The sequence below is a fragment of the Pseudorasbora parva genome, chromosome 14 (assembly GCF_024679245.1).
Source record: "Pseudorasbora parva isolate DD20220531a chromosome 14, ASM2467924v1, whole genome shotgun sequence".
Taxonomy (NCBI): domain Eukaryota; kingdom Metazoa; phylum Chordata; class Actinopteri; order Cypriniformes; family Gobionidae; genus Pseudorasbora; species Pseudorasbora parva.
Genome location: NC_090185.1, coordinates 14,932,015 through 14,945,978, shown reverse-complemented (window position 1 = coordinate 14,945,978; position 13,964 = coordinate 14,932,015).

The following is a 13,964-nucleotide window of genomic DNA, read 5'->3' as shown; positions in this document are numbered from 1 at the left end:
ATTATTTAAATGTTTAACACAATATTGTTGAATTAATGTCAGAGAAATGCATCATAATAGCAGTCACTGGCTCCATGCTGGTATTTAAAGGGGTCATGAATTGAAAAATTAACTTTTCATTCAGCCTTTGATAGGCTATATAAAAGGCATCTGAAAAGTGTTATAGATAAAATCTGTTATTATTATTTTTCTGAATATGAACATACTGTAAGTTTCAGAGCTGAAAACTTCCTTGTTAGTCCAAGAAAAGCTTTTATTTACAGCTGCCTCAGCAAACGGTTCATCTGTGAATGTGCATATCTGTGATGTCAGAGTGCAGTAAAAAGACACCTTATACTGTAGCCCCGCCCACCGATTCGCGCCTGACAATGAATTGATAAATAACACAGGCCTACGTGGAGCTAAAACAGATTGAGCTACCAAGCAATTAAAGGGTTAGTTCACATAAAAATGAAAATTCTGTCAATAATTACTTATCCTAATGTCGTTCGAAACCCATAAGACCTCCGTTCATCTTCAGAACACAAATGAAGATATTAGTGTTGAAATCCGATGGCTCAGAAAGGCCTTCATTAACACCAATGTCATTTCCTCTCTCAAGACCCATAAAGGCACTAAAGACGTCATTATCTCAGTGGCTCTACAATCATTTTATGAAGCGACGAGAATCGTTTTTGTAAACTAAATAGCGACTTATATAGTGATGGGCCGATTACAAAACAAAATTCCTCATGACAGGGGAGCCCAAGCTCATTTTAATATTCAAAACTGTTATCCTATCATTGCAGTGGGCGTTTACTTCCAAGTCTTCAGTGCGGCACACCCATAAAAACCGAGCGTTCCAGGAGAGAGGCTAAACCAGGGTAGAAAATAGCCTATTACTTATTCATTATGATGTTTTTGAATGTAAAAAACATAAGAACATCACAAGTTGACCTCAGACAACAGTATAAAAAATCCAAAAAAGCCAGTTTATGACCCCTTTAAACAAATAATATTTTACTACAAATATAACTGTTTACAGGAAAAAAATTGCAGTGCAGTGTCTAAGTTTGAACTCCTGAATCATCCATGTGTAGACCGTTTCCCTACGCTTCTGTGGGTTAAATAAGGCCTACATCTGCAGTTCTCATCTGATTAAAAAAGACAACAATCTCATGATTTGGAATGTCATGTTTCCAGTCATGTTGAAGTTTTAAAGGTCAGCATGAAACGGAAGCTGATAGTCTTTTCTCCTCTTTTGTGACATATTTCCAAGTGAAAAATGTAGGTCGGGACTTGATTTTGTCCAGGGGGACAATTTATCAAGATGTGCAAAAAATTATGGTCAAAAGTCTAGCACTTTGTCAAGTCTCCTCCAGCACATCCCAAAGACTTTCAGTGAATTTAAGCTCTGGACTCATGGGTGAAAATGATTCTTCATGCTTTATTCTTTCAAAGTTTGAGCTGATGAATCTTGACATTGTCATCCTGGAATATGGCCATGATGTGTCTTCCTTCATAGTTGGTTAAGAAATGAAAAGCTATACACTGATCGGTTAGAGTTAGAAGAACTGTTAAAGTCACATAATGTAATTTTTGACGCTAGAGGTCGGCAAAAAACAAACCTTGTTTTCGCCTTTTCAAAACAAGGGCGTAGCTTAATGATGCCGAGATTGAACGAGGAATCTTGGGAGGTGTCGTCTTCACCTCACAGCCTGTGGAAAAGAATTCGGGACAGGTCAGAAATAGGGTGACCACTCGTTTCGCATTTTTGCGGGATAGTCACGAAATTGGGAGCTTTGTCCCACGTCCTGCATTTCAGTTATGCCTGTATTTTTTCATCCTTGAAATTACAATAAGAGTAAGAGATATAATATAAACTGTGACAGGCATTTGGAAACCTGTTTGTCCTGCCATCATGTTCTAGCTTTGAAAATAACCAACACAATCCCAGAGAGGTTTACGGTGTCAAAATTGGGTTTTGTGAAATTGTAAAATTTTGAAAGAAGTGTTTCATTTTGTAAAATAACTGAGGTGTTGTGCTACTTGTGTGTGTGGATGTGTGAACTGTGCATATTGTTTTGACAAAATGAGCCTTGTTTTTAAAATTGCGAGTTCTGGGGCCTATTGCACAAAACTAGGATAAGGGATTAAGCCGGAATATCTTGGTGATCTTGTCATCTGTATACAAAATATAGTACACCGCTGTTGTGTAAACGTACCCTGAAGGCACACTCACACCAAGAACGATAAAGATAAAGAAAGATAACTGTATATTAGCGGATAAATTGAGCCAGGATCACCAAGATATCCAGACTTAATCCCTTATCCTAGTGTTGTGCAATAGGCCCCTGTGTTTCTCAATTGTTTACACGCAAAGGTACTTGAGACACAATGTGTCGCGGTGAAAGGAGCAGGGACTCAAATGCATGAAGAAATTGTGTTTTATTAAGTAATAATATAAACAGAAACAAAACCAACCCACGGGGGACCAAACTAAAACTTACAAAACATAGTAGCAGGGAATCATGATGAAAACAGGAAGCACATGACAGGAACAGAAACATCAAACAACGATCCACTCCAACACAGGGCCATTGCACAAAACTAGGATAAGGGATTAAGCCGGGATATCTTGGTGATCTTGTCATCTGTATGCAAAATTTAGTACACTGCTGTCATGTAAACGTACCCTGAAGGTACACTCACACCAAGAACGATAAAGAAAGATAACTGTATATTAGTGGATTAATCGAGCCATAATCACCAAGATATCCCAGAATAATCCCTTATCCTAGTTTTGTGCAATAGGCCCCAGGTGGGGAAAATATGAGATAACAAGAGGGGTGGGGTCAGGACAACAGACTAGAGACATGAAGTAACACAAACCAAAGCACATGACAACAAAACACAAAACACCACCACATGTGCTCAACAATACAAAACATGTAATGACCACATTATGTATCTCGTGCACCAACCCCCTGAACCAATTCTGCTAAACTACAAGCACAATTTCTGCTTTACACTTTATTTATTTATTTGTCAAAACACTACACACAATTCTCCGCATCTGGCATAATATTGACTGACTCATCACATGGGCAAACACCTATCACAGTTTACAAAGAGCAAACAGAGTTTTTGCAATAAAGGGCAACAGTCGAGCTCTTCTTTAACAGGTGAGCTCTTCTTCAACAGGTGAGCTCTTCTTCAACAGGTGAGCTCTTCTTTAACAGGTGAGCTCTTCTTCAACAGGTGAGCTCTTCTTCAACAGTTGAGCTCTTCTTCAACAGGTGATCTCTTCTTCAACAGGTGAGCTCTTCTTCAACAGGTGATCTCTTCTTCAACAGGTGAGCTCTTCTTCAACAGGTGAGCTCTTCTTCAACAGGTGATCTCTTCTTCAACAGGTGAGCTCTTCTTCAACAGGTGAGCTCTTCTTCAACAGGTGAGCTCTTCTTCAACAGGTGATCTCTTCTTCAACAGGTGAGGTCTTCTTCAACAGGTGAGCTCTTCTTCAACAGTCAAGCTCTTCTTCAACAGGTGAGCTCTTCTTCAACAGGTGAGCTCTTCTTCAACAGGTGATCTCTTCTTCAACAGGTGAGCTCTTCTTCAACAGGTGAGCTCTTCTTCAACAGGTGAGCTCTTCTTCAACAGGTGAGGTCTTCTTCAACAGGTGAGCTCTTCTTCAACAGGTGAGCTCTTCTTCAACAGTTGAGCTCTTCTTCAACAGGTGATCTCTTCTTCAACAGGTGATCTCTTCTTCAACAGGTGAGGTCTTCTTCAACAGGTGAGCTCTTCTTCAACAGTCAAGCTCTTCTTCAACAGGTGAGCTCTTCTTCAACAGGTGAGCTCTTCTTCAACAGGTGATCTCTTCTTCAACAGGTGAGCTCTTCTTCAACAGGTGAGCTCTTCTTCAACAGGTGAGCTCTTCTTCAACAGGTGAGCTCTTCTTCAACAGTCGAGCTCTTCTTCAACAGATGAGCTCTTCTTCAACAGGTGAGGTCTTCTTCTGTTTGGAGAAGCATAGTTGTTTTTTTTATTGTTTTTTTAGTGTAACTGCATGACCACTGTATGTGCAACTTTGTGTTGGTTGGCGTGTACACTGTATTGTTTGTGTGTGTGTGTGTGTGTGTGTGTGTGTTTGGGGGGGGGGGGGGGGGGGGTATTTGTGTGTTTCTGAGAATAAAAACAATATTCTAAAATATTTTACAACACACACATTTATGCACTGTCTGTAGTAAGTGTAACACTGAACCAAAAAAACAAAAACAAAGTCATTATGATGAATGGAGAAGTTTTTTTTTCTATTTTTCAGTGTTTTACATCGAGCACATCAGTGTTCAACTGGTTCTTATAAATGTCTATTCATATAATGGTTTGTGTGTGTCATTTGAAAACAAAATACCATTTTGAGAAGAAATTCTCGAGTTCTATTTTGCAGGATAATTGATTTGTCATGCCCATTGTGTGTGTGTTTTTTTATTTGTGTGTAGAGATCTGAGGTGAGGCATGCTTTCAAAAAATATGTAAACAATCGAGAAAAACTGAAAAGGAAAGTTGTTTACTTTGCCACCTAGTGACCACATGGAAGAATTTATGGTTCTCAATACCTCATAATATTCCCATTAATTCATCAAAGCATAAAGTCAAATATATTAAAATATTAAAAGCTATTTTTTAAGGATCTTCTTAAATAATGCATCACCGGAAACAATTTGATGTACGTAAACTTAGTCTGGTTGCTGATGGGATTGATCGGTGGGAGGGAGTGATACAGTCACATAAAGCACACAAACCGCTTTATCCAGTAATTCTGCTTGGATTCAGATTATTTACATGCTATATATTCTGCTTCTATGTTTGAGAGATGTGTAAATCTCCACAGCAATTTTATATTTAAAGCTGCTGTCCGTAACTTTTTTTGTGTTCAATATTTACAAAAATTATATAATGAGAATGTACAATGTGAATCAATTTTCCTAACCGTGTTTTAAATTTACCCTGAATTATTATGGTACACTTATAATAAGTGTTTATATTGGGACTATTTCAGGCGTATGGAGCCGCTGCGGAGGAGCACAGTGACTCGCCATAGACATAAACAGAGAGAAGTAGCTCCGGCTGCAATGTTCTGTTTAGAGAAAGACTAGAGCACAAAAAGTTACGGACTGCAGCGAATTATTAGATCATTATAAATGGAAATCAGCAGTTGTAGCTACCTAAGAAAACCCTTTTTCTTTTCTTTATAGAACAGTTGCAGCAAAAAACGCTCCAGCTCCATTCCCAGCCGAACACCTCAACTTCTTGGAGTTGACTGTTACTGCACAGATATCACCTCTTTTCAATCGTAGTCGTGTGGACAAGCAGCTACAACTTTATTTTCCTCAAAACAAGAACTTGTCCAGTTGGCCAGATCCGTAAGTGCAGAATCTACACAATAAACACAAAGAGAATGAGATCATAAATTGCAACATCCTTCTGGGCCCGTATTTATCAAGCTTCTCAAAGTGCTATTTTAGTCTTAAGTGCCGAGAATTCATGAAATTTACTCCTACTTTCAAACTTAAGTATAAAAGCAAGTTATCAAATTTCTTAAAGCTAAGAATCACTCTTACTCTCCCAGTTATTTAAGACAGCACCAGAGGTCTCTCAAGTGGTTAGGAGTTGCCAGTAGGGGCTTGTGATGGCGCTGAGGAGACAGAGACGTGCGCAAATCTTTCAATAGGGCTTGGGTGCCGCGTTGCATTCTGGGACGTCGCGGCCATGTTAATGGCCTCGCGAATGTAAAAATACAGCAAGTCGAATGAGGAGAAGCAGAGTTGGGAGAAAGAAAAAACATGTTAAAATCCTGAAAGGGATGTGGAATTTACCGGGATACGTTAAATAGGGAAGGCAGGGACCGCTATAGAGACAAAATCGGAACTATTAAAGTTTTGGATCCACATGAATTTCCAAAGAAAGAGCGGAGCACCGACGACGACGAAAACTGTATTTTGTTGGTCCCCAACAGACATTCTACTGACTATAAGTAACTTTGCAACTACAATTCAACTTATTCTACTAACCCGAACCCCAACACATATAACCATAACCTACCAGTCTACTAACAGTACAGTTAATACTCTAATTAGTGTTAGTTGACATGCTGTTGAAAACGTACATAGTTAGTAGAATGTTTAAAGTGGACAATCGAAATAAAGTCTAACCGAAACATATATATTATTATTATTATTATTTTTATTATATAAGAAATTGCTCTGCCTCCGTTTTTATTTGTTATTGCAATGTTATTGTTTACTATATTTATAATTTGCACTTCCTCAATTTTCTGTGTCTTTTGTTGTTATTTTATAGATACCTATTAATTTGCTTATATAGTATTGAAAGAATTTTTTTTTTTTTAAAGTGTATTTATTATTGTTATATAAAGTGCACTCCGTTATATAAAGTGCAACAACTTGCACTCCGTTTTCTGTGTTCATTTTTTATTTGTAACCTTTTACCTTGAAGCATTCCACATTTCTGTGTTCTCAGGTTGCACTACTTGCAAATAAACACTAAAAAAAACATCTGATTGTGTGACAATTCTTGCTTTTTGCACATCGTACTGTTATTACTTCTTGTCCGTGGTTGCGCCTCCAAGCATGAGGCGACATTTTTCGACATTTCCCATGGTGATTATGTGTTGCGCTGTTACACCCCAAAATGCAGCAACGGTTTACCATAGTTGAAATAACGCCAAAATAATCAAATTAAGACACACGACTGAGAGGGAGCACGTCTATAAACAGTGCGCAGTAGTCCGAGTAGCAGTAAAGGATGCCATCAACATGGCCGCCACGCCAAGTAATGACGTCATGACGCCCAAGCCCTATAGAGGGAGAATGTGTTCGAAATGTTTGACGACAAATAGTTAATCAAACAATATCGTTTGGACAGAGCAGGCATCATCTTTTTCAGCGCTGGTTTATGCTGGGTTTTATCAAAATTAAAAATAAAATAAAAAACACTGTTCGAGTAATTCAGCAAGCAGTAGCGATCGCTTCTTCCTCCTGCCATGTCGGTTTTCTTTTGGAATGGTGGCTGATTATTTATTTATATATATATATATATATATATATATATATATATATATATATATATATATATATATATATATATATATATATATATATATATATATATATATATATACGTGTATATATATATATATATATATATATATATATATATATATATATATATATATATATATATATAATTCTAGGCTATATATAGGCAGGTCATTTAACAGCACACCAGTTTAAAAAAATAATTAAATGGATGAAAACATGTTTATCTTTCATTTAAAATGTGTATATTATAATGTATTCTCTTGAAAACTCTTTATTGTCAAATGTGTATTAGATGTAAACTCCTCTTAGGAACTTCACCATTCAATGTGAATTTATCTGAGAATATTCTAAACTAAGGACATCTATTCAGTGATTGGTTCATGCCGATGACATCATCCAAAATCCCGTTTGTGGCACAGCAAAGTGTCGTAAATCCACTCTAAGACTAGCACTTAAGATTTAGTCCTACTCTTTACCTAAAGTATGATTGGGACGCTTGATAACTAACTTTTAAGCGCAGCTTTGAGCCAAGAATTTTTTTACTCTTAAGTCAATTCTTAGCAGAGTTCTTGTGAGTAATTCTAAGATGTTTGATAAATACGGGCCCTGGACATTAACGTTATTCAAAAAGTATTTTGTTGATGTCATTTTGGTTATGTAAATGAGAACCTTTAAGTTGTAAAAGGGAAATCTGTGACAGATCTATATTTGCTTTTTCTCAACCGTAAATTTTACATTCATTAACTTTTTTTAACAGAATAATTGTTTTGTGATCATGATAGATTTGTTTTATGAACTGTTTACTGCGTGTGTTTGATATGATCTGGACTTGTTCTGATCTTGTTATGGTAAAATATATAATTTAATATTCATCTATTATGCATTTTTAAAAAGGTTGTAAAACAAAATAAAACCTGATAAACAAAAATAATAATAATTCTCAACTTGCGCGCACACTGATTTGATTGGACAACTTGGAATACATCACATCCGGTCGGCGTGTCGCATACAGTGTAGTCGCTCAAGTTCAAATATTTGAACGCATCCGAAGCTCAAATCGGATCCGTAAATTCCGCATTCGCATATGGTCGGCACCCCACGCAATCCCTGTACGACTCTCCATTGGAAATGAATGACTTCCGGTCCGACGGCGGTCGTTTGTCGTGTGCAGTGGAAAGGTTTTGCTTGATATGAATAATCTAAAAAAACCTGTTCTGCATGTTTGGGTTTGAAAACAGGTCTGGGCAAGTAGGCTATATGTCCCACACAAGGCAGAAAGATTGCTTCATCGATCATAGGCTAAATTCCTTGTGTAGTAAATAATTGTGGCTGAGGTTGAAGCTTCAGAGAGGTCAAGAGAGAAGTTGTGTTGGAAATATAAACGGTGAAAAGAGAATTGCGCAAGAACATTTTCTCCTTGATCTCAGCAGAATCAGAACAATGATTCAGTAAACCAGGTATGTAAGAGTTTTAGGCTATATTTATTTTCTCTGTACCTGCTGGGCAGACGTTTAAATCGGGTAATGATGTCTTGAAAAGTATGGTGTTTTCTTAGCAGTTGTCCTTTTAACTTTTAAAGTGACGACTTTTCTGCAGTCAAGTTATAACATTTTTTGAAAGGTGTTTAGTAGGCTACTGTTGTCTGGGAATATTGAGCAGGCATATTTTGAAGAGTTCACCCAAAAATTGAAATTCTGTCATCATTTACTCACTCTCATGTTGTTACAAAATCGGTATGAGTTTCTTTCTTCTGTTAAACACAAAAGATGGTTTGCAGAATGTTGGTAACCAGACAGTTGACAGCCATTGACTTCTATAGGGGAAAATATTACGCAAATAAAATGCTTATCCTCAACTGTTTGATTACCAACATCTTTAAAATATCTGTCCAACAGAAGACTGAGATTTGTACAGGTTTGAAACAACTTGACAATGGAGAAAATTACCATTTTGGGTGATCTATCACTTTCCTTTGTAGGTAGGTGTTTCTTATTCACAGCTAGGTGGCACTACATAACAGAGCCACAGAGCCGGAGTTTCACTTCAGCAGTTTTGCCCCGTGCATGCGCAGTTTCACTACAGCGGTTTCATAAAATACATTTTATTTTTAAATCTTAATTCTGTCCTAAAACTATCTATTGATTATTGTTGTTCCTGCTGTTATTTTTTGCATCTGCTGTTGCCCGGAGACCTTCAGGCTCCTTTACTGATATAAAACAATGCTGTCATGCATTGCACTTAAATATTTCTAATATTATTATTTTTTCTTTAAAAAAAAAAAAAAAACTAACAGCCTGGTATAATAAACACCATGTATTTTCAGTGTTTTGATTTAATTTACAATTATTTATTACATTTACAATTTACATTTGAAACATTTCATTATTTTACCATTACAGTTGATCTAACTAATAACTATAAAAAAAACAAGTGCAATTACAATACATAAATAAATAAAACTGTAGTTTTATTCACTTCCAGTGCCATAACATGCATCTCGAAGACATAACGACGCAATGCGTATGCGTGGTCAGAACTGCTGTGGTAAAACTGGTTGGGGTAAAACTGTGGCTCTGCGACCCTTCTCTTTTGATGAGAGATTCTTGCTCAAAATGAGACCACAAAAGCTATTTGTTGTTCTACATCTTCATGCTATGAATGAATTCTATATACGTTTTGAATACATAGCTTTGGATTATAATGATATATTTCAACGCTCTGATACATGACAGATCAGAAAAGAATTTGGCAATAAATAAATATTTACAAATTTTTTTTGAGAAATGTTTTGAAATTTAAAGAAACTAAGAACAAAAGAGAAATATATGTTAAGGTGGTAGAGTTTAAAATACATTACTGTATAATGTGTATATCACATTTTAGCTTAGTTTTGAGGCCCATAATTGTCTGTGATGTCATGCATTCCCAGTTTATATATATATATATATATATATATATATATATATATATATATATATATATATATATAATATATATATATATATATATATATATATATATATATATATATATATATATATAAAGGCATTTATGCAGTTGAGTTTTGTTTTGTTATAGGGAGGGCTGAGAGAGATTAATTTGCAACTTGTTTCTTAAGCACAAAGATATAAAAGATCCTCTTGTTTATATCAAATCCTAACTCTCAGTTGAACAGCAGGTGGCAGTAGGCCTACACAAATAAAAAACAGAACATCAACATTAGATTGTTATTTGCTCATGACGGATAGTTTGACAGATAGTTTGACTTGTATTCAATTTAATAGCATTAATAGCAAACCAAATGAGTGCAAGGTTTCAACTGAACAATGCATTTTATACTTTGTTCTTGCTGTGAGGTTTTCTAGCATATGTCAACTGCTTTTGGGATGACCTATTTTAGTGGCCTCCATCAGTCCATATATATATATATATATATATATATATATATATATATATATATATATGTATATATATATGTATATATGTGTATATATATATATATATATATATATATATATATATATATATATATATATGTATATATATATATATGTATATATATATATATGTATATAGATATATGTATATATATATATGTACATATATATATATATATATATATATATATATATATATATATATATATATATATATATATATATATATATATATATATATATATATTAGGGCTGTACTAGAATAATCGAATATTCGAATATTCGTTCGGTGAGGTGGCATTCGATTTTCAGTTTTGAGATTCGAATATTCGTTTTTGTTTTTTTTCAACACGTGACTTCCGTCACGGACTCATTCTCACTCATGCTTGAAATAATAATAATAAATTTAAAAAAACACCGCAACATGCTTTCAATAAAAGCATTGCGCATTTTAAAGATTTAAATTAACAAAAAGTCAGAATAAGACAAAATAAATCCCTTATATAGAATAAAACTAATTGTAATAGATATTACATTTTGTGTCATTTTAAAAACAATTCATTTATTCTTATTCAACTGTTTATAAGCATGCTACCGTGTTCTTTATTTATTACAGTTCATTGAAATCACTGTGTGTTACTAATTTAATTTCTGTTTTGGGATTCATTTGTTTTAAAGAAAGGTTCGTTATTAATACCTTATTAAAGTTCTTGCTCTCAACAGACTTTGTGTTTTGTATCACTTGTGCACTGTCCGTTTTCGGAGCATAAACCTGCCCGTGTAATGCGTACCGGAAACTGTTCTATTTAAAAGATTATTAAATGTTTATTAATATATAAAGAATGTGTGCCACCTGATCATATTGCACCAAATGCAACACTGCACTCCACTGGGTCTGCCGCAACACATTTACGATGCCGAAGAGTGAAACGTGAAGTCGTGAAAGATGATACAAATGCAAACCGACACTATTATTATATATTTAGCCCCACCCACCGAAGCTTCGAATATTCGATATTGATTGCCACCTAAGCTTCGAAGCTCAAAAAATGGCATTCGAAACAGCCCTAATATATATATATGTATGTATGTATGTGTGTATGTGTGTATATATGTATATATTCATATTTACAAATAAATACACAACACATATGTAGACATTAAATTCCCTGTTTATCCACATCTTGATAGCACATATATTTCTACCCATTTTCGCTTCTTTGATTGTTAGCTACAGACTGAATCATCTTGTGAGTGTATATTATACAACTTGCTTTCTTTTATCTAATAAAAGAAACGTAGTGCAATTTTGGAAAATGTCTACATTTTTGGAATCACCTTCAATATGCTTAGTGTTTAAATGGTGTTATTTATGTCAACATTTACTGTTTATTATTTAACATCTTAAGGCAGTAAGATCATGATCTTTACTTTAGGAATGACCCTAAAATCACTGTAGAACAAAAGGCTTCCTAAAGTAACAGGCTTAGTGTGTTGGTTATCTAATGTGCCCTGGGGTTATTTTCCTTCAGTTCCTGAAATGATTATGAATAATGCTGTTTTAGTCAAGACACAATACTGGAGTGAAGTTCACATAATAGCCACAAGAGGGGACTATGTTATTATATTTGGGCTGTTTTCTTTATTACATCACTCCTCCGAGTGAGTTCTAAAATTGTAATCTTCTGCTTTCACTCTTTGAGATAAAAGTTCCATTTTTGTTTTCCGTTTTTCACATCTTTTGTATTCAATCAGCAAGACACGTTATCAGACCTGTTCATAAAGCTTGTGGGGGTGTGCTGGTATTTATGAACTGCATGAAAAAGGTTTGTAGAGAATTTTGAAAATTAATTGCACTGAGTGGCAAAAAGACTGAGAGGCAGCAATGGTGGGATTTGAGAATTGAGGGAGATGGACTTGGTAACACAGCGTGTAATTATCAAACCAGTGCTGCTTCTGCTTTTAGAGGTAAAAGCAAAGCTGATCATAACTGCTGGTCTAGGATCTGTCTTCTTCGTAATAATAGCATATTATTAGTAAAAAATATTTGGCAAAATAGTATCTATATTTGCGCCCATCAAATGATTGAACTTCCAATGTGTTTTCGCTTCAGTGAATTAGCCACTAGCCAATCACAGAAATGTTTGTTGATTTCTTGAATGCAGTGGCCAATCACAGGTGTTGAAGTTAGAATCCACTCACCGCTCGAGTTTTTTTTCCAGCACGCAAATCCTCTGTAAGGGTGCGTTCACACTTGTCATGTTTGGTTCCATTAAAATGAACCCTGGTGCGATTGTTTGGTTAGTGCGGTTCATTTGAACATATGTGAACGCTGCAATCCGAACCCCGGTGCGCAACAAACAAGCGGACCAGACCGAAAACACACAAAACCAGGACCGGCGCCAGAGAGGGGGTTAGGTGGAGGCTTGTCCACAGACGCCTTGGACATCGCTGTTCCGAACTAGAGACACACTTGATAATAGCGTGCAAGTAAAAGTGATTCGGTAGCAGTGGCTTTGGGAATGGCCTCACAGGGCAGCGAAGAATTCTGGGAATTCTAGTCTTTCATCCCCATGAGACAAATACATTTTCTGTCTATTCTCAGTCTAGAAAGCACCAAATTCAAAATTCACATTTCTACTGCAGTGCTGAAGAACAACCCTTTAACAACGTGTCGTGGTGCTGTTGTTGGAAGAACTACAGCAGATAATAGATAAATAACACTCAGAATGTTTAAAAATCACCACAGTACATATACAGATACATTCTGCTGATTTTCATTCTGGATTTGCAACGATGAGTCGATCGACAAAAGTAGAAAAAAAATTACACAAAGACAGCAGGAAAAAATGCAACGAAAAGTAAAACATAAAGTCAAAGAAATCGACAAGGAACCAAAAAGTGACAAAAAAAGGCAGCAAAGGAAATGCGGAAGAAGGCCAAAAAAAACTCAGATTCAGTTTTTTGCAGATTTGAAGCGAATTAGAGATTGTGTGTGGCTCTGATGATGAAGACGGTTGTTCTATTTTAATAACAACCCAAAACAGAAAAAAACGTTTTCTGCAAGAAATTTATATCATGTTTGGGTAGCAATTTTTTTATACATCTTAATGCAGTGTATGCCTAGTAAAGATTAAATACATCTCTGTTTAGTGGTGGGGTTAGACAGAGGAAGATAAAAACAATCATTAGAAGACATTCACATTCACTTTTACAGTTGCTGGAATCTGCTTGAGGCATCTGCTTTTCTGTGTAAAAAAATAAAAAAATAATTATCAAAATGTAACTTATATATTAATATATATAATAATGATCCACTTCAGTTCTGCACCCTCCATTGGACCCACCTGTGGGTCCAATATTGCATCATCATAATCTTTTAAAAAACTTTTTAACTATATAAGCTTTCCTAATAACCCAATAACCC